This window comes from Lissotriton vulgaris, chromosome 8 (assembly GCF_964263255.1).
Source record: "Lissotriton vulgaris chromosome 8, aLisVul1.2, whole genome shotgun sequence".
In the NCBI taxonomy this organism is placed as follows: Eukaryota; Metazoa; Chordata; class Amphibia; order Caudata; family Salamandridae; genus Lissotriton; species Lissotriton vulgaris.
Window position 1 is genome coordinate 248,806,292 of NC_141696.1, and position 19,884 is coordinate 248,826,175.

At 41.9% G+C, this 19,884-nt stretch overlaps 1 protein-coding gene across 4 annotated transcripts in view; it reads left to right on the forward strand.

The window, feature by feature from the left end:
• The window catches only part of APP (amyloid beta precursor protein), a 484,182-nt gene that overhangs the window by 185,983 nt on the left and 278,315 nt on the right, over positions 1-19,884 (forward strand). The window lies entirely within an intron of this gene.

Sequence of the window (19,884 nt, forward strand, 5' to 3'; positions counted from 1 at the left end):
CATGTGCTGTCTTTTAACATGCATGAAGACCATCACCCAAAAAGCTGAAGAACTAACTTGGTCCAACCTTTTCACAGGCGGCTACAGTGTAACCACAACAAATGACCTTAATGAAGTAGCCCCACTAACTTTAAAAAAAAAAGTTGTATAGGCCTTGCAACCCATGGTACTCCAGTGAACCACACACATTGCGATAACCAATCACCTTACCAAAACAGTCAGTTTTCAGGATGTTACTAGTATATCTGAGATTTTACATTGCAGTGAAGTACGTCAAGGGTATTTTTCAATACCTTTACATCACAGGTAAAATATAGATAGATATGCATGTATATGTGTATGTATGTTTAAATATGTATGTACAAATATATAATTATATGTATGTAAAATTAGAAAGGGGTTATAAGGCTTTTTTAAGGTTCAGGAATGGGTAGTGTATAGAGGTTGTAAGGTGTTTTCAAGGTTCAAGTTCGGCAATAACACATTCTTAGGGTTTGGGGGAGGGTATGAGTGATAAATAGAGAAGTTAGGGAATATATATTGTGTTATATTAAAAAAAAGGGTTTTAGGGAGTTAAGCCCGATAAAATATATATATATATATATATATATATTACAAGAATTATATGTAACACCTTGCCTTTGAAGTAAAGTTCCTCCAATGTAAAGTACTGCAGTGTAAAGCTGTTCACGATAAATGGCATGCAAGCTAACCACATACAGCCATTTTCAGATCAAAAAGTAATGCAGAATCCACCGCCTTGCATATCTTGCAAAATTTCCTTTAAAATATTAGATGACGGGTCTGTTGGTATCATTCAGACCATCAACCCTATATACATGCTGAACATCCCATCAGCCTGAAGGGTCATTTAAGGATCTACCTTAAATTGGTTGCAGTCACTTTTAAATCCAGAAACTAATTTGTAATTCTCGACTCCAAGTAATCAACAATCACCTTAAACTGCTGTGTAATCCAAGAATTTTAACTCTCACCGTACCATTCTTCAATAAAGTCTACTGGAAGCCGCAGACTAAACTGATAGAAGTGCAATACACAGCAATGCACCAGTGGGCTGTACCACTGGGCCTCTAGTCCTTGGAATATAATCAGTCAGCAAAAATTCATACAAATGTTCATAGAATGGATACATCACAGTTGGTAGCACAAGAAAATCATATTGCGCAACTCCAGTCCTAAAGCAGCTCCTTTGGCTTCTGCTAGATCATCGTTCAATTTCAAGATTTTGTGCAAAGCACACAACACAGCACGCTCGGGCTGCCATGCTACCTGCAAGAAAAACTCCACACCACAGGGAGACAGAAAGTAACTTGGAGACATGTGAGACTAACACTGGAGGCTAAAAAAACGAAGGCAGCAAAGTGGAAAGCAGGCTTTTTGTTTCTGATCCCCCAAGCTCATGAGACCAGATCCCAGAATCCATAAGGACAGTTTCTTACCCTTTAAGAAACATTCTAAAATACATATTTTTAGGCACTATACACTCCAGTATTCTCCACCCTTGCAGCTAGGTCCCAGTCGCGCTGATTCCTCTAGAATGCAGTTGGAAGTTGAGGTTATAAAGATGTTCTTTTGCCATGTTTCACTCTGCTGCACGGCTTTGCACTGCATAAATGTCAATAAATGATTCAAATGTCTGATGCATTTTTATCTTCTATACATCGATTGTGTACTAAAATGGTGGCCATTTTGTTACTCAAATGGTGGCCATTTTGTTACTAAAATGGTGGCCAATTTGTTTCAAGCCTTACGGACTTCTTTATTCGGGCGGGGGCAGGGGAAAGATTTGCTTCACAGCAGTCATAACTTGAGATCTGAACTCCTAGGCCTCTCTGTCCCTGCATCAGTTGGCTTTGGTCTGGAGTCGTCACACAGCAGTTAGGTCACGTACATAAGAGAGTTGTACTGCGCGCCAGTCCTTGTTATGAAGGAATCTAAATGATCTCGGAGTGGTCCAGCCATGTCCCAGAGGTACTTTATTCTGATGCTTCCTGGCTGCTTGAACACCGCATCTTCAAATAAGGATGAATATGTTGACATTTGAAGGTCAACTCTGTTTCTCCTTCCCTCCTCGTACACTGTTCCCTTAATTGTAGGTACATTTATTCTCTTTTCTTTGTGTTTGAGTGCCTGGCTGTTGACATATGGCATATGAAAAGTGCCATAAGTGCAGGCACGAATAATGGCAAAAGCTTCCAATTAGAGGTAATGCATGCATCTTCATGCTTTTCCCCTTAGTGGCTTTCTCATTTGTCTTGTCGGCTGGGCTATATGTTGCAAACATCTGTGCTTGAGGAGCCTGATGTTAACGATTTCACTGTCTTGATTCCAAGCAATTTGTCATTGGGTGAATGTTCCAGCACATTGTGCTTGATAGTTTAATATTTGTAGGAAAGGTGCATGTTTCTGCATTGCCTAGTTAACTATTCTTCACCATGTCATGTGTTTATTAAGCTATGCGTCTAAACAAATAGTGAACTCTTTATACTGTTGATCTCTTTGGGGGGGCAGGGAGGTGGTGTCCTCTCCAATTTTTGTGTCACGAAAATGCACCATAAGTGTACTTTTACCGTATCGCCTATAAACAGTGGCGGCAGTACAGGTAAGAGTGGTGAAGCGGGGGCAAGGGCCTGGTGGTGGTCGGGGCTGTCGACATACAATGGGATAAATTACACTTAAAAAATAACAAAACCACTTACCTTGCACTTGTCGCATCTGCGATGCTGCAAGCGCAAGGTAAGTGTTTTTATTTTTTATTTTATTTAACTTATCCCGTCGCATGTTGACTTCCTCCACCCCACCCCGCCGCTCTTACCTGTGCAGGCCGCAGCTGCCTATAAATCTGTTTTTATAAGCAAACATTAGCTTTAGCTTTCTGTAGTGAGAGGCCCTTGTAGTTGTATTTCTTTAATAGATGCATGCAGTAGTGATGCACCAAATGGGTATGGGAGTGCTTTAAAGACCACATATAACCGAGTTGGTAACAGTAAGTGTCCACATCTTTCCCCCCAGTACCTATATTTTCTTTGTGCCCAATTTAAGAAACCATTGTCGTTATATTTTAAAACCACATTTTATAGGAGTATTTCTCAAATTTGAGCAGCTTTGTGGTCACCATTTAATTCGACCTATCCTGGGGAGGAGGGCTCGAAGTTGTCTGGGATAAGTCATTAAACGTATTCTGTAAATTAGCAGGAGCAGTTTTACACTGATAACTAACCTTCTGAATTTGGCCTTGGCGTTACTATGATGGTTGAGCCCCTTCCTGAGGACACTGGGAAGCATGTGGTGGTTACTTAACCTAAACACTCCAGGAGTTGACACAATGCACAGACCCAATGACCTGGAGTTGATGTGGTTACACTTTGTGCATCAAGCACTGAACTTTATTTAAATGGGCTTTACTGTTGCATTTAGAAAGCTCTGGAACAGAGGGGAAATCTTGTTATGACTGTAGAAAGAAAGACTTGGCAAAGTCGGGAAAGGAAAAGGTCAAATCCAAAAATCATTTGTAAGGCACGCCTAACCCAGAAGGTACCTGGAGTCTTCAAGGAGACAGATTTTAGAGCGGATTTCTTTTCAGCCTCTTAAGTGGTGGAGGCAGTCGGATCTTAAGTGGTCTTTGGGAAGATTGTCCCCATTGAACACCTTACCAGCATTGGTAGCCGCTCTATGAATAAGATAGAGCATATCCTTGTCTGTAGACCTCTGAAGGCAACACAGAACATCAGGCACCATTTTAGATTTCTAATTTGTGGAGAAATAAGGCCATCAAATACTTGCAGGATGAGAAGTACAGAGTATGTAGGCTTATTTTTGGTGTTTTCACCTAGGTCACACTTACTCTCTCCATGAGGAACTAGAATTACCGTTTGTAGCGGTGACATCAACTTGGCCCATTGATACAATGGGGATCCATTTGGTGTAACCTTGAAGCCTCTGAATAAGGAGATCATCCGTGACTGCGTTTCACCTGACACGGGTCTCCACTTCCCTGGCTTACGTATGTTAAGGCCACTTGTAGCAAGCTAGACAAGCCTGCCATTCAATATCTACGTTAGGCATAAAAAATTGATTAAATTCAATTTAAGAGATTTTAGAAGCGGAGGGGAGAATTGCTTAAGCTAAAGAAGGCGGCTGATAGGGAGTACTTGTCGGTTCAAACAACACTTGGGCTGCAACCATACCTTGAGATTGGGCCCAAAACTTGGGATAGGGTCTTACTGACCAGACTTAGGCTGGATCTGACTAGGTGCCAGCTCTTCATTCCTCTGGGCCTGTTTGATCCCAAATGCATCTGGTTTGTTCTTGCGAGGAGCAGTCCCCACAAACGTGTTTTTTTGCAGGTTTTACTGCGTTTTAACTAGAAAGTTATTAATCTTGCTCCAAAAAAGCACCTCTGTTTCTAGACCCAGTCCTTCACTTTTATTCCTGCAGAATCTCCCTACCCTGGAACTTTGAACAGGGGCGGTGACTTTTCTTAAGCAAGCTCTTCGGCGCAGACAAACACTACCATTGTAGTTGTCCTGATTATCACTGTGATCTAAGTAGATTCTGGGCTGCCCTTTCCAGGGTACCCTCAAGGAAATATGATGCTAATGTGGAATGTTTTTGCTTACATGATGTATGACTTTTATTCTTCAGGTTGCACTTTGCTCTTCAGGTGTTCACACCTCTTAAGAGAGTCTTCTTGTCAATCATTGAGCCAAATATCGAGTCTGTCTGATTTGTGTAGCTTTCCTGTGTTTGATGTTGGTATTTGTCTTAGATTTTAATTTTTTTAGGTTTCAATTTTAATGTTTTTTTTATGTGAGTTTGCATGTATGGTTTGTATATAGGAACCTAATAAAAATTAATGGAAGGGAATTGATTTCTAATTTGCACAGTCAAATTTATGGGTGAAAAAATTAGGCGAGTCCCTGAAATTTCACCTGATCACATAAAAAAAGCAAATGCAGTCTAGGCAAGGTGAGGCCTAAATGGTCACAACTTTTTCTCATTGGTACTTGTGGTGCAAAATATCTCCAAGCCCTAAAATATCTTGGAATCTTTTTTGCACCTCCGCCTAAGATGCTGTGACAGTAATCAAACCAAGAGCCTAATGGACGTAGCAAAAGTAGTACATATTTTCACTTGAAATAAAGAATTTAGACGTATCCAGGTGGAAAAATTGCAGGTTTTTTAGGGCATTTTCTGGCTTTCTCCAACTCAAATTAATATCCAGCACAAATCTGAAAGTTGTGACTTTATTAGGGCGCTAAGTAGGGGCATAGCCAATTGCCCACAACATATGGGACGAGGACATTTACAGACCAAGTAATGTAAATCTATTTGGGAGTGCTGTGAATAACATTCTGCTGTTATTTTCGACCTCTAGTTTTGAAATGGCTGGGTTGGCCCTGGTAGAATCTGAAAGTTTGTAATATTGGGTCAAAGCTGGTGTGTTGTGGGACCTCCATACCCCGAGTGTTTCACGCTTCTCCAAAAATCAAAAAGGATTAGTGGTGCATTAGTATAAGGAATATTAGTTAATTTGAGCGGTGGACATGCAAGTCTGTTAGTAAGAATTGAAGCGGATAATGGAGGGAGGGAAGAGTCTAGAAAGTGTTATGTGGGAGATCGTAGTAGTAAGAATAGGTTTGGGATGTGTAAAAGTAGAGATGGCGGAGTGAAGAGTCTCTGGAAAGGGATTTGAGAGATCATATTTATAAAATGATGTTTGGGATGAGTCAAAGGAAAGACACATGAGGGAAGAATTTAAAAAGGGATGCTTGGGAGATCATAGTAGTAAAATTAAGTTTAGGGTGAGCCAAGGAGGGATAGAGGAGGGAAGAGTCTAGAAATTGTTATTTTGGAGATCATGGTAGGAGAACGATGTTTAGGATGAGTCAGAGTAGAGGTAGAGGATATATTGAGAAAGGTATTGGGTGAGCCAGAGTACTGCATTGTAGAGAGTCAAAGGTTTTATCTTTTCTTTTTCTACAGTAGGAGTAAAGTAATAAATATATAGATACATAACTACATAGAAAGTGTATACATGTATAAGGAATATAATATATCAAGATTTAGTTGTGTATAAACTCAGCCTTTCAAGTGTTACGTGACTTGAAGCTAATTAGTGTATTTTTATACTTTTTTAATGTATCTCTTCCTCAATATTTCAATTGTGAAGCACTTTTAGAATGCTATGATAGAATTTACATATTGTGATCAATAATAACTTGTATGAAAACTATGCAGTGACCTATGAATGTTAAGCATAGAATTATATGCTAACCATATGTAACATATACATTTGTTAAGTAGATCTAAAGAATATCTATATATATATATTAAAAACCATAGTTATTATACTTTTTTGTACAAAATACACATCTAGATACACACATATAATCAAATTATAAATGTTTACAAACACAGGGATGTGCTGTACATTAGTGTTTGAGTATGCTGACCCTGTAGGAAAGAGCCTACTCTTGAGTAGTCTTCCGAAGATAAGATAGTTATCCTTGGATCTTATGTGTGGGGGTAAAGAGTTCCATAGTTTGGCTAATTGAACAAAGAAAGTTGTACCACCTATGTTTCTTTTGTTGTATGTTGGGATTTTGAGGCGAGCTGCCAATCTTGAGCAGAGAATCCTTTGTTGAATATATTTGGTAATTTTATTTCTGATGAAAAGTGGTCCTGTTCCATGTATTGCTTTGTGGGTGATACAAAGCAGCTTGAAGGTTGATCTTCCTGCACCCGGTAACCAATGTAGGGCCCTCAAGGCAGGGAAGATGCAGGCTTGTGCCTTTACATGGAGGAGTGGTCTGGCAGCAGATTTCTGAATTAGTTGTAGTCTTTTCAGGGTTTATGAAGATGATCAGTGATACAGCCGTTGGCGTAATTAAGTTTAGACAGTACAAATATAGTACCCTACACCTTGTGTGGAAATCCCAGATAGGTTAAGATGCGTCGCAGAGTTTTCCTAGTGATGCAGCTTGATCTTGCTAATTTGTCAACTTGAGCATTCATTGAAAACGTAGAGTCCATGGTATTCCAAGGTTTCTTTCCACCTTTAGGATGTGGTCCCAGGTCATCAGACCAAGTGCAGAGTGGGTCATAATTTTTTCCTATCACCACATGTAAGTATTGCAGTTTTGGAAGCATTCAATTTGAGATGGCTCGATGTCATCCACTGATCAACCGCTTTGAGGCAACTGACAATTTGTGAGGTCAAATTTCAGGCTCTTTATACCGAGGTACCTTGGTGTTTACTTTTTCTTTTGCTGATTTCAAAGTAGCAGAGAATTACAGAAAAGGCAGTAAGAACAAACATAAAAGGCCACTTTTAAAGCCAGTGCATGCCTGTTAATTAAATTGCTTTCTTATAACAGCTGCTAACTATCCCTGCTTTGTAAAACATAAAAAGATACCACCCACCCTTTTCAGCCAACCCTCTCAAAAAACCGGCACATGAGTCTAATTTCCGGAAATCTGCTGGGACAGCTGGTGAAAAACACGGATTGTCTGGGCAAATCCGGGACGCTTGATCACCCTAGTACAACATGGCTAAAACAAAATTGACAAAGCCAATAGCTCTAGCATAGTTGAAACCTATTGCATTTGCCAATGCTTGTTATAAGCTGCATTCAGGTGAGGGGACAGGAAGGAGGTCGAGAGGGGCATACATTAATAAGGAAGGGCAGATTAGTAATAGCAACAGAATGGGTTATCAGTTTAGCATGGTTTTGGTTCATATGCACATTCTATGTAAAATTCACGTGAGATGGCCCTTTCCTTGCAGCAGCGGCCTGGCGCACACTGAAGCGTCAGTAAGCCCAGATAATTCACACAAGTCCAAATATCGGAATGTCGACAGAGATTGAACAACCACCATATAAATAGTTGAGGGTTCATTAAGGCGAGACCGCTGGATGGTTCAGAAACCAGAACATTATATACTCTCAGTTAAGTGGGAAAAAGCGAGGTCAGTATAAAAATCTACAGGGTTAGAATTAACAATCTTTTTTGTAATTAAATTAGTGCGAAATCTACAACGTGCCACATCACACGGCAATTTTCAGTACTGTGTTTAGGCATTTTTAGCATGTTTTTAAAAGAATTTTCTCATTTCGTTTTGCAGTAGAAAGTTTGTGCTTGGTGGAAATGAGTAATGTGGCAAATTTTGTAAAATATTTTGAGGCCCATGGAGCCCTCACTGCCCTGAAATTGAAGCCTCTTTTGTAGCTCAGTGAACCTGCAGTTTCTGAGACCAATTAGGCAGGAAACTGCGAGGGATTTGTCACATGCTTGGGATTATCACGAGGCTTAATGATGCGGTGAGGCCGATAATAATGCAAAACGCCAAACTGCAGACCTGCTGGCCTCGGATTAATTTCCACAATGTATGTCTCTCCTGAGTAGGAGATGCACAGGAGATTGGGTGGTATTTTGCCGTACCAGCACTCTCAGCAGCTGGTCAGAAAGGCCTACACCCCCAAAAACTGTTTGTAAGGTGGGAGGACTCCAGTGCTTACTCACCAGCTGGAAACACACAGCTAACCTTACTGTTCCACCATTATTAAAGAGTAGCTTTTTATAGCATAATGTTCCAAAACATCTTTTGTAAATCTAACTTTTCAAGAATATCTTTTGCCGTTATATCCCATGGAACCTTGATAAAGGCTGTTCGCTGGGTAGCTGCGTGAATAGTGGCAAATCTGTGTGCCACGTGTCACCGCCTTGTGAGATGGCGGATCTGCAAATGCATTCCTGCATATTTTACTGTAGTTTTACTGTGATTGTCCTTTAGCCATGCCTGGTCCTAGAGCAATAAAGAGCAGTTCTACTGTTGGGGTCAGACTGGGACAGAAAATAGGCCCAGGCTTCAACATAAGTGTCCCCCATTAGCAAATTAGATAGCTAAATAAGCATTGGCAAGGCGACTAGGTCTTGCCTTTGTGAAATCTGTTGGCTTTGGTGGAGTGGACTGGGATTGTCTGGAGTGGCAGTGTGAGGTGTGGAATAGAGGGGCATTGTGAGGTGTGGAACAGAGTGGCGTTGAGGGGCACTCAGTGGCGTGGCATGCCTCAAAGCACTTCAACACCTCGTCAAGGCTAGTAAGCACTATATATATATACAATTGCAATCGATTGGAGATGCATTAAATGGAGTGTCATTGTGTGGCATGGAGTAGAATTGTGTGGAGTGGAATTTGGCGTACAAGTTGCACACTGAAGATGTTAAGGAAACAGCCGTGTCTGCTGATTAATGAAGCACCATGCTAGTTTCAGGATAAGGTTGAGCAAGCATAGCAGCAAGTTTGTGAATAGAAAAGACTGGCGAGTTTATGAGGGTATTTTAAGAATGGTAGCTGAATTCTTTAAACTGATCGACAGACCGCAGGGGGGTAGGTGGGAGGCTAAAGAAGCTGTATACACTAGTGAGAGAGGGAAAAAAGTAGATCCTCAGTCGCAGCACTAGCAGCGAACAGACACAAATCAAGAGGAAGCAATCCGTGCTTGGTCCATGCTCCACAGAACAAACAAAAGTGACACCTGGCAAACACTAGTAATAAGTTTATGACACTTGCTCGTGGAGGCAGGATCTTTGTTTGTCATTCATCATGGTACATTATCAAACCCTCGGGCAGCAGCACAACACCAACCGTCCTCCGCCCAGCCCCAAACTGTCGGCCACATTCTACTCATGACATCCCCAACTTTCTAATTCTATTACTAGTGATATAACTAGGCTTCGAATACAGAATGGAAGAAAAGGTTTAATAGGGCATAGCACATCTTCCCCTTTTCATATTGTAAAACACAACACAACTGTTAAGTATGTACAGAGTAGAAATAGCAAAAGAAAACAAAATAGAACAAAATAGACAGATAGGGTGAACAGAGAATAACCCCATGCAATGGAAAAGCTACAAAAAGCAGATCACTGGCGATAAAAACATAGCTAAAGACATTCTAATGCATCACAGTCATCATGCCACTTTGGCTTAAATAAAGATCTCTTGCAAGTATCAGCGCCATCCATTGGTGGCCCAGTGGAGAGCTTACCACCCTTCTCATACAGAACAGGAGGATTCTCCGCTTTTACAAGTCTTGAGAAACTCCACCCATCACCGGAATCTAGAACAACTACATTTTTTCTAACATCACGGATCAGGAAGGGGCCCATAAACTTAGATCTAACATTCCTCACGAACCCAGCGTTCCTCACAAACACTATCACCCCCTTTCCAACCACCAGCGTGTACACTATTCTTGATATCAAATTGTTTTTTATATCAAATCTGATATTCTAATCTGCCCTGCTTGATCATATCATCAGACTACTTCCTTCCCACTTTGGTGCTTCATTTTAACGAAGCCGGGCTATGCTTACAATGTGGTTTCCTGCCTCTCAATGATGCAAAGGGTGAGATGGATGTTATCTTATTAGGCGTGATCCGATGAGCCCACAAGGGTTCCCACAAAGCCTCTTGTAACGAGATTCTATCATACAAAGCACGTTGTGCACAACTCTTCATTCACAATATTGTTAATGCTTTCTGCAAGGCCATTAGCCTGAGGAAAAAAATGCGCCGTTTTGAGGTGTGTAATTGAGAGATGACCCAAAAAATCTGACAATTTCTTGAGAGGCAAACTGCACCCCATTATCTGTGACCACGCTTTATGGTATACCATCCCGTGAAAATTCCTCCGTAAGAAATTCTATTACTGCCCTGGTATTAACGACAGGAACACGCTTTGTCACCACCCATTTAGAAGTATAATCCACTAAAAGCATCACAACCCGTTCGTTTGGTTGAACAACTCATAGGGACCAGCGATATCCAATACCAGCTTGGTCCTTGGTCCATCTGGAATTGCAACAGGTGATAAGGGAGCAGTGTGTTTTTTTGGGGGGGATTTATCCAACAGTCCTTGACCATCCTCTCCACGGTCCATTCTTGGGCACTATCACCATTCACTCGATCTGGCTTTGGTTTTATTTCTGCCCAAGATGGCCCTCATGAGCTAAATTCATGAATTTTTTCCCTTAGAACACTTGGGGGTACAACTCTCTCCCCCTAAATACCTTGTCCTCCACAATGCACAGTTCAACCTGAACAGTGAGGAATCCTTCTAAACACCGGTACATCTTTCTTGTCAGACCATCCACCCCTCCATATTAAATACTTTAGGAATTTCCAAATCAACATATTTTACAGCCTGTTCCGACTTGCTGTCCTTTAACGCTGGCTCACAGACCCAATTTACCAGTCCATCCTCAGACTTACTCATCTCCACATTGGCTGGTAAACTGGATAAACAATCAGCTGTATAATTTTCTGAACCAGGAATATAATCCAACACGAAATTATAACTAGATAGATCTTCTCCCCCCTTCTGATTCTGAACATGAAATTCTGAGTCTTTGCAAGAAAAAAATCTTACAGAGATGCTTGTGATTTGACCTCACAGTAAAAAGCAATCCCCACAAGAAACACTTAAAATGCAAAATAGCCCAGTAAACGTCCAATGCCTCTCTCCCAATAACAGAATAGTGCTTCTCCACCCCTTCAAGGACGAGAGGCAAAAGCCACAATTTTCAATTCACCTTTATCCATCCTTAAACCTTAATGCTTGCTTCCGTGGGCAAAATTGTATTTTTAGTGGCATCAAAATGACCTAAGAGAGTCCGTTTTGCAATGCATTCCTTGATGGCTTTAAAAGCCTGATTACAACCTTCCGTTCACAAAAACTGACTTCTTTTTTTCAGCAGAGACCTCAGGGGTTGAGCAATGCTAGCAAAATTCTGGATGAACTTAGAGCAGAATTCTGCCAGACCAAGTAAATCCCTGTTTTCGGGTTCTGGAGTTTTCACAATGTTGCTTGCGAAATCTAATTTGGGACTTATTCCTTTCCCCGAGATGGTATGACCTAAATATGTTACAGTTGGCACCCTGAACTTAAATTTTTCCCGTTTAAGTATTAAACCTGCTTCCTGCAAGCGACCTAACACTCTTCATAGAATGTTTCATGTTCATCACCACCATAGACCAATATGTCATCCTGTAAGAATAGAACTTTATTCAGCCCCTCATGAACCCTCTTCATAACCCTCTGGAAACATGCAGCGGCAGAACCAAACCCAAAAGGCATGCGAATGAAGTGGAGCGCTCCCAAAGTAGTTACGAAAGAGTTACGTTGCCTGGAATCCAGATGCAGCATAATTTGATGGTACGCTGAAGATAAATCCATCACAGTAAAAATCCTAGCATCCTTGATTAACGCCAAAGTCTCTAAAATGTTGGGCAAGGGTTGCCTGTCAACCCAAATATATTTGTTCAGCCCTCTTGAGTCCACACACATCTTAATCTCTCTACCACCATTCTTGGATAACAAACCACCGGAGCCAACCATTCAGAACACTATCTCTTCAATCACACCATTGTTTTTCAATTTGTTGCGTTCACGCTTTCAGTGGCATCAGCATCTTGTGAGGAACCCTTCGTACTTTAGAAACAAAGGGCATAGCATTACCCTTAAGAACAATTTTGTGCTCAAAATTCCTTAGTAAGCCTAGGTCATTACTAAACACCTCTGGAATCTCTGTGAAAATAACTTCCGGAGATCCTTCCTCACCAATTACCATCACCTTGTTTTTCGCATTAGGGTTCAGAGTTAAACCCATGTCTCTTTGGTGTCTCCAACTTAATAAGTTGTTACCCCTTCTGGCAACATACACTTTCCCCACTGTTACATGCTCCTCAAACTGTATCTTCATCTTATGGTATCCCAAAACATCACTCTTCTTGCCACCATAGCCCACCAGGTTTACGCCCGGTTCCAGTAAGCTTAATTCTTCCTTACCAAACAACATATAGCAATTCTTGGCCCCATTTATAGTTTACGGGGAACAAGAATCCACTTATACAGTCACATTCTTCCCATTCACTTCTATTACACACTCAGGCATTTCAATGGGATCAGCATCAACGACCCCATCACTCCTCAAACTCGGCACAAAATTATTTTCCTCATGAATCACCTGGTTCGCATTCAGTTTCAAATTCATGCTTCTGCACACGTGCGTGATGGCCCTTTTTGCCACACTTGTTACAAGTTGCAAATCTAGCATAACAGTTTGGACTTTTAGACACATGCCCATCGCTTCCACACTGAAAGCATTTCATTCCCACACCTCTGGAATCCTCTTGAATCCTTTTTTCTTTACTCAGGTGTCCTTATACTTAATGTTTTTCTTGATTCTTTACTCTCATTCCCCTTTACCTCATTGACAGGTGTCTCTATAGCCTGAGCATTATCTTCCTTCTCATCTCTCATTTCACACACCCACATGCAAGTAGTCTCCATCACTTCCACCATTGATAGAGCATCAGCCAGACAAGGGTTCTTTGAAAGCAACTTTTCTTGGACCTTGGATTTATTGGAACATCTGACAATTTAGTCTTTCACCAAGGAATCGGATAAATGATCAAACTCACATGTGCGAGCCAAGGTTTTCAAAGCTGCCACGTAACTACCAAACTTTTCCAGCTTACCCTGCACTCTTAGAAAACATTTTGCCTTTCTAACACAACATTCAAACGTGAGCCCAAAATTTTTTCTAGCATCATACCTGACGTGTCATACATGTTATCAGGTTCACCTTCCCCATCCCCCATATCAATTTGATTAAGGCTGTCATTGACATTCCTATCCTCAATACCTACATTGTGCAGTAAAATTGCTTGTTTTCCTAGACGCAGAGAATTTCTCACCACCTGAGGCCATGAGGTAAGTCAAAAATCAATTTCCAACGTTTCCATGGCAGCACGGGTTCTCCTTTATCTGAAAGGAAGTGAGGTGGTTCAGATGTACTAGACATGTTGATGTTTCGTCACTTGAAACGAGTAATGTCTTGCAAATACGTATGAGAAGGAATGAGAGCAAAGAAGATTATCACCTCCAATGTTGAGTACAGTAGCAGTCACCACCAGACTGTACAAGATGCTGATATACAAATTGCCCAGGTATAAGGCGAATCAAACCGAACACTCCAGCTGTGCCAGTAACCATGTAACACAGGTGAGGCACGATAAAAGGTGTACCTGTCATTGTGTAAACAATGCCTTGTGTGACAGGTGTCTCGGGAATTTAAACTCGTGCAGTATCTTAATACCAGAAGAAAATGTTACACTTGTCACTCCAACACGATCCGAACGTGTCATTTTCCTTTGAGTGTTTGATTGAATACTCAGTAACACGCTTGTGTGTGCTTCCTCGCTTAGGGTGCTATAATGCCAACTCCACTGCTTCCATTATGTTAGGAAGTGCACCCAAGGTGGCTGCCAACGTACGTAGCATCGCAGTTAGACGTACTGCGTCATCCTTGCTATGCAAAGTGGGACAATCTAGGAATGTTAGGTACATCCATACGAAGTACTCCACTCACATAGAACTTAACGTCATCATTTGCCGTGTGATCGTCAAGTAGAAAAGCTTCACTGACCGTTCCTGCGCACTGGTGCTCCGGCTCGCTGATCGTCCTGACAGACTCAGTGTGGTTCAAAGACCTGGTCCACAAACTGGAACGGTGTACTCAGGTTCATCTGGGCGCTATGTCAGCATCAGAAACCAATCTGATGTAAGTGCCGCAAATCGCAATCTGCATGCGTGGGTTCAAGTTGTTCAGTACTGGTTGGATGACTTATAACTGTTGCCAGTAAGAAGTTCATGGCACTTGCTCATGGAGGCAGGATCTTTATTCGTCATGGTACATCATCAAACCCTCCAGGCAGCGGCACAACACCAACCGTCCTCCATCCAGCCCCAAAACGTCTGCCACTGACCCCACATTCTACTCATGGCATCCACAAATTTCTAATTCTATTACTAGTGTCTTAACTAGGCTTCGAACACGGAATGGAAAAAAAGGTTAAATATAACATAGCAACTGGCCAATTAAAAGGGAGCATAGAAGAACGCCCTTGCCAGTGAAGCCAATGAATGCTAAGTAATGGAACAGTTCAAAACCCTTTATTGTAAAGAGTACTCCTCGCAAGAACAGTGCATGAGCTGTCAGCAGGCAAGACTTAAAAAGTGGCCCACGTTTAAATATTACACCAGTTTTTAACTTGTGTAGACATTCTGTAAAGGTGTTTTGCCATAAATGGGTGACTGCATGTGTTTGTACTGGCTACAGTCGAGGTTTGTGATAACATCAAGAAAATTAACTTGAAAAATTGGCCCACCAGACCGTAAAACCACCCCACAATAAAACGCCCATGCACTGACCTGACATACCAGCTCTTCGGTCACTGCCAGTTTGCCCTATAGGCTAGCCTGACCCTGTGTACTAGTTAAAATGTAACAGCATGGTGGAGTGTCCCAATCTCCTGGATTTGCTAGTATAGGCCTCCATTTTTTTAACAAATCTTTTTATTGAATGTAAAATTGTGCAGTATACAGTACAGTGATCATAGGAGATGGATGATAAAAACATTTGAAAATATAGGTCCGTTTCACACATAATTTGTACTTTAGTTCACAAAAGTTTCATCTCTCGCCGCCCTCGTGTGGAACTCCTGCACAAACCGGTGTTAGGCCCGCCCCCCTCTCGGCTTTACAAACCCCCATAGGCAACCCATTGGTGCCACACTTTCTCCCCCAATCTCCTGGATTTGCTAGTACAGTCCTCCTTTTTTGAAGTATACCCCGGTGTCCTTATTCTTTCCACTAATTGAAAAACATGACCTGGATTTAGAGAATGGGTAATGGGTAATGAGTGTGCACTTTAGTGAATATTTTGCACATGGTTACATTGCCACATGCCTTCTCTTGTTACATCTTGGACGTGGACAGAGGGTTATTGCCTTGAAGACTGGCCTGCTGAGCTGCCTTTTCTCATTCATGTAGCACAGCAGTTTTTATAGTGTTAAATCTAGGTTTGTGGAGATCCTCAGCTAGAGCCCGCCTCATGACCACTCCTGCCTCAGAGCTTCAATATAGCATGGAGTAAGACATTCAGCGGTTACTTAAAAAAATCCACTTGCAGAAGCATATCAAAGCTTTATCTGTTCTGGGTATTTTTTGTATCGAATACTTATTTTGTATTCACTGTTGTAAATGTAGGACTTCCTTCTCTGGAAGCAATGAGATCTTGACTGAGCAACTAAAATGTGACACTGCAGTTTAAGGGGAATCAGATGGTGAAAACCAGAACGTACTAGTACTTACAGTTGCTGAGATGACACTATGCTATGTTGTTGTATGTGGCGAAAATGCACTAGATTGTAAATCAACTTTGATGGTTTTCTGGACTCTTCACAAACTGGGTCTTTGGAGCTACATCTGTGTTTGTGATCAATGGAGCTATGCATAGTACCAAGACATATTGACTTTTCCTTCAACAACAGAATTGATTTACTTTAGGGCACACAAAACTCAGCAGGTTTACTTCTATAGCTAAACTTTGGTAAAAGGTTCACTTAAGTTCTGATTTGGGAAAGTCACACTTGCGGGGCGATGTTGGAATTTGAGACCACTGTAAAGCGGTCAATGTTTTCAGATTTATCTCGGTACCCTGCAGTTCTCCTCTGCTCTTGGCATTGGTTGGGGAACCAGGAGTAGAAGAAGCCTGTGAAGCCAGATGCAGTGTCCTCAGTGTGCTTGGTTCTTAATTGGCCTATTTCTGCAGAGACCAGTAGCAGTTAAAAATGTAAGTATCATAGTGGTTTAGGATTCATGGGAAGCCGATTGGTGATGGTGAGAGGAAGTTGCTTACACAACATACATACCTTAAGCCACATCTCTGGGTGTTAAGGCCTACAGGGGAGTCTTCAAGGCTTGGTAGTTTAGTAACTGAGTCAAAGTCAAAATAACTGATTCATAAGAGAGTGCCCAGACTCCTTGGACACCCTTCTGGGAAGTGTTAGAGTTTCATCATTGCTGGATGAGTTACCACATTGGTCTTCCAGTGCTTAATTTGTAAGATAATTGTTGGAGCCCAAACTTTTACTCAGAAGCCCACGACCAGCACAGCCGAATGCTGGGCTGCTCAATTGTCCAAGCCTGTCTAGTCTTGGTTCAACCTCCTCCTGTCTTTCGTCCTCCACCATACACTCCCTTCCCCTTTATTTCACTGTTGCATGTTTTTTTTCATCTTTGCTTTCTCCCGGTTTTTCTGTCATTCTCCTCCATCTTTTTCCCCCATTTTCTGCCTGTCTCTTGGTCAAACCAATAATTAAAAACAAAAAAGCATAGCCAATAGGTCTCGCTTTTGGAACCTTATAATTATTTAGTTATGCAGCACAATATCCTTGGTGCAACAATATCAACTGTTGCGTGGCTAAACATTTACGAGGTCCCAAAGGTGAGACCTATTGGCTATGCTAATGCTTGTTTCTTTTTTATTAGAGTTGATATTGGAGTTGACAGAAATAACAGATTATTAAGATTTTCAGATGAAATAGGCGCCTCTGACTGGAAGTAAGTGAAGTCAACGCCCCTCTGAAATTAAAGGGGTACGAAAAAATATAAGCAACACAGCGGGAGGAGGAAGGACGGGGGCAACAAGCAACAAGTACCTCAAACCAATTGCGACCAGCCGAAGGACACATAAATAAATGTATGAATTCAGTACTTGGTCTAGGTTCTCTATCAAAGGGACAACACAAAGAAGAAAGGACCTTTTTGAGTGTTTTTTTAGACACAACAGGACACCGGGAAGCAACAGTGCACATGCGCTTCCTGCAGGCTCACTCTAAAAACGAGCAATGGGGGAAGGGAGTGCAAGCAGGAAGGCACACCAGTAAGGCACACAAGTAAGGCACACATGGGAAAGCAGTGGTGAGAAGGGACTGCCAAGGAGGGAAACAATAAAAAACAAGACTTCTCCCAAGTCCCACATTACGAGAACTGCACGTTTTGCTTCAGCGCTGTTCGAAAGAGGGTGATGCGTTGTCTGTGACATAACCCACTAAATACTTGAACCCATCGGGAAAGCCATAATCTGAGCGATTCCAGATCTTGTTTACAAGCGCATTAATTATTGTGGTGCTTAGGATACTTGAACGCAGATCAAAAGCAGTAAACGACATGTAAATGTCAACATTCCATAAAGCATCAACAGGAAAGCGTAAACAACCACAAAAAAAACAAGTGGTGGAGTGCACGCACGCGTTAAGCAGCAGCTGTTTGCTCTTTTTCAAAGAACACCCTCGTGCTTGTGGCGCACTGCTGCGCACTCCCGCAAGCTGTATGCTGCCACAAGCACGAGTATGTGCTTGGAAATAGAGCTGTACGACTGCTAAAGGTCTCCTAAGCAGCGCATGAGCGCTGCGTAGGCGAGACCTAATAATTGCTGGTCCCCTAAAATGAGTGCAGGTGGGTTCCAATTGCATCCAGAAGCTCAAATTAAGTGTGACCTTCAATACTATCATAGTCATTTGGGAATCATGGGTGTTCCCAGACGCCCTTGCTGTTCTTTGGGGTGGATCTGGGCCTCCTCTAGCACACAATGGTGGTATGCAGGCTCAGGAAAGATCGACCGAAAGGGCTTTTGCCAGTGCAGGATATAAACAAATGAGTCAGTATCAGTACTATGGGTAGGTTACCTGCTCTTTGTAGTGATTTGTGTTCATCCTTCTTGCTCAGCCGGATCACCTATTAAATATGTTTCAATTAGGTGGCATCCACTTCTGCCTTTCGCAGGTAGTACATAAACCTGGGCAGAACTAGCTCCCTATGAGTTCCCAGCTAGAGGATTGTCCACTTGCAGTTCAGCACAAGTCCTCCTGGCCAAAACCAAGGCGTAAATAGTTTTCGGCTGTATTAGTTGGACAGTTGTCTAGTTATAGACATCTGTACTAGCAGCCCCACGTAGTGCCCCACTTTGAAAAATTGGCAACTGTTTTTATGTATATGCCTAAATGTACACACCTTTCCCTGAACTGACAGACCAAAAACAGATATAGCCAGCTATGAAGATTTTCTTTGCTAGATAGTTACAGCTTGCGAATGAGACAGTAGGTGATGGTAGGGTACAAGAGAGCAGGAAACATTTGTGAGATGTGTAGAGGGTATCCAACACCACTTTCTAGAATAGAACTGTGGCAATCTTGCCACAACACAATGACACATTTGAAGGGGAAGGTTCATCCTGCATTAGGTGGAACATGCTCTTGGGCTTAAAGGAGCTCAGGCATGTAGGAAACTGTTTAGAGGACATGGACCACAAAGATGCAGACTCCTATCATTCTCCCTCTTATTTTCTGTCCTCCTCCCCTCCTCTTTCAAATCTGATACTTTCATCCCCACCACCCGTTACCATGATAAATCAAACTAAAGGGTGGCCACACAGAATTTTGTGTGGGTGATCTGCAGATCTCACAGCCAAGAGGCATTAAAAGTTTGCCTCCCGCTATGCCAATCCAACTGCTACAAATAGGCAGTCACCCAAAGTATGCCAGCGACAGAGCTCGCTGAGGTTTTGCTCCACATTAAGGCAGAGACGAACACAGCCCTTTGGCTCATCAGATCTGACATCTATGTTGTATCCAGTTCAGTGAGGAGCAGGTGCAAAATACCCCCATCATAGATGTTTCAGTGCTAGCCAAGATCTGAAACCTTCACAGAGCTCTGAAATCCAACTCTTGTGCACCGCTATCCCAGTACAGAGACATATACCGAGCTCTGAGAGTGCACCTCATTTATTATTGAAGTTCTCTTATATTAAGAAATACACAAAGGGCTCTCATACATTTTCTCTGACTTGCATCATGCACCTGGATGCCAGTAGTGATACATTAACAGGGCTCTCGCATCCTCTGTTCTGATGTGCACATGTATCTCCACCCCACTACTCTGAAATCCA